Consider the following 1,741-nt stretch of genomic DNA (forward strand, 5'->3'; position numbering starts at 1 on the left):
AAAAAAAGAAGAAAGAAAAAAAGGAAAGAGGTTTCGGTGGTTTAAGATTATGACTATTTCCCCTTAGCAATCCATCGCGAGCCGCCAGATTTTTCCCGCAGTCTCCATAGCCTTGGGAGAGGTTTTCTGTCCGGCTGCAAATGTTGCACATGCAAAAGATGGTGGTGGAGCGTCTAGTGGCTGCTCGCAGGGATGAGACATGCGCTCTATCTTTGCCTCACTCGCACTCGCGCTCGCCCCTTGCTTTCTCACATACACACAAACACTGGCGCCGCGGGCGCCGCGGCCGCCGCACGCGGTTCCTAGCTCGCACCAGCGGACATCCCCCCAAGCCTGCACCAGCCCGGAGCAACGCTGCCCTCCTGGCGTCCCCTCCCCGAGCGCGCACTCCCTCCGCACGCCCCTCGCCCACCGCTCGGCTGGCTTCACCCCCTGGGTGCTCACCGGAGCGCCCCAGTCTCCCCGACACTCCGGAGCCAGTCAGGAGACAGGTTTTCCCTTCTCACCACTCGCTGACTCCCTCCTCTTTTCTTCCTCTGTTCGCAGAGGGACCGACTCTGGGGATGGGCACCCCCAGCGTCCCTCTCTTGATCTTCCTGGCACCTCTGCTTCCCGGCTGCGCTAGGCAGAAAATTGGCCCACGGGCCAGGTCTGCAAGCCCCAATCGGGGGCTCCGGGGGATTAATACCTCCCCATGCCCCCGGGCCCCTGCCGCATCCTTGCAGGTTCGCGAGGAGGACAGGCTGCCTCCCTCTCCTACAGTCCTGGCTTTCCTCTCAGCCTAGCCCTCTTCTGCCACTGGGCTGCGCGCGGGGGACTCCGGTCCTCGCTGCAGCAAAGATTTCTCACCAGCAAACAGCCCGGGAATCTGGAGAGCCTGATAAGGGAATGGATGAGGTGAAAGGGTTCAGCGAGGGATAGGAGGAGAAAAGACAAGCAAAGGGCAGCCCCGGGGGGATTTAAGAGGCCAGGACCAGGAGAAAAGAATTGGAGGAGGTAAAGGATGGGGAAGAGAGCCAGAGAAGTTGAAACATCCTGGGAAGGGGAGGCGGGGGTAAAAGGTTATTTTAAATAACTGACAAAGTTTAGAGTACTGAACGGGATGGGGGAAAGACTGAGAAATGAAAATTGAAAGAGGCCTCTAACATTCTGTTTGAAAGGCATGAAGCAGAAATAGGAATAAGAACTGTGTGAAGTATAAAGTAGGAAAAGTGATTAAAGATCCGATTGCTTTCTACCCAGTCACCCATTCCGGAGGACCCTATCTTTCTGTGCTGTGGTCCATGGCAGCAGCAGGAGGGACACAGCCAAAGGCTGATAAAGGACCAGAAAGGCAATGCTTGGGGCGGTGGACACAGGTGTCTGACAGGAAGATAGTGTTTTTCGTGCACACCTCCTCTTGTCTGGGACTCTGGAATGCTCACTCTGCCCCACGCCACCTCCAGGTAGACTTAAGCACTTCATTGATGATGTCAATAGTTGTTTTGACTGGGTAGAAGTGAAAATGAATTATCCTAGAAAGTTTTGGGGTTACAGTCTCACTTCCTCTCCAGAGTCACCTTTAAGATTCTCCTTTCATCTGGCTGCCTTGGACTGAGCTTGTGCCACACTCAGAAGCAGTCACTGTGGTAGCCGTAAGTGAACAGTTTCTGATTTCCTCTGCATGGTTTGAGATTTCCTGATCTAGTTACTAAATATAATCTCCCGTTCCAATAAACTGTGTGAGAGAATCATTAGAAGG

The 1,741-nt window shown here is 54.1% G+C and overlaps 1 protein-coding gene across 4 annotated transcripts in view; it reads right to left on the reverse strand.

Annotated features, from left to right (window-relative positions):
* GRIA4 (glutamate ionotropic receptor AMPA type subunit 4) overlaps positions 1–841 on the reverse strand; it is a 399,983-nt gene extending 399,142 nt beyond the window's left edge. For 3 of the 4 annotated variants that reach the window (XM_017848864.1, XM_017848866.1, XM_017848868.1), the window contains exon 1: positions 445–841. The gene's annotated coding sequence lies outside the window, so the exon portion shown is untranslated. The remainder of the gene's footprint in view (positions 1–444) is intronic. The other variant, XM_017848865.1, reaches the window with a different exon arrangement.
* Positions 842–1,741: the final 900 nt, after the last annotated feature.

Source organism: Rhinopithecus bieti, unplaced genomic scaffold (genome assembly GCF_001698545.2).
Source record: "Rhinopithecus bieti isolate Rb0 unplaced genomic scaffold, ASM169854v2 scaffold_30927, whole genome shotgun sequence".
NCBI lineage: Eukaryota > Metazoa > Chordata > Mammalia > Primates > Cercopithecidae > Rhinopithecus > Rhinopithecus bieti.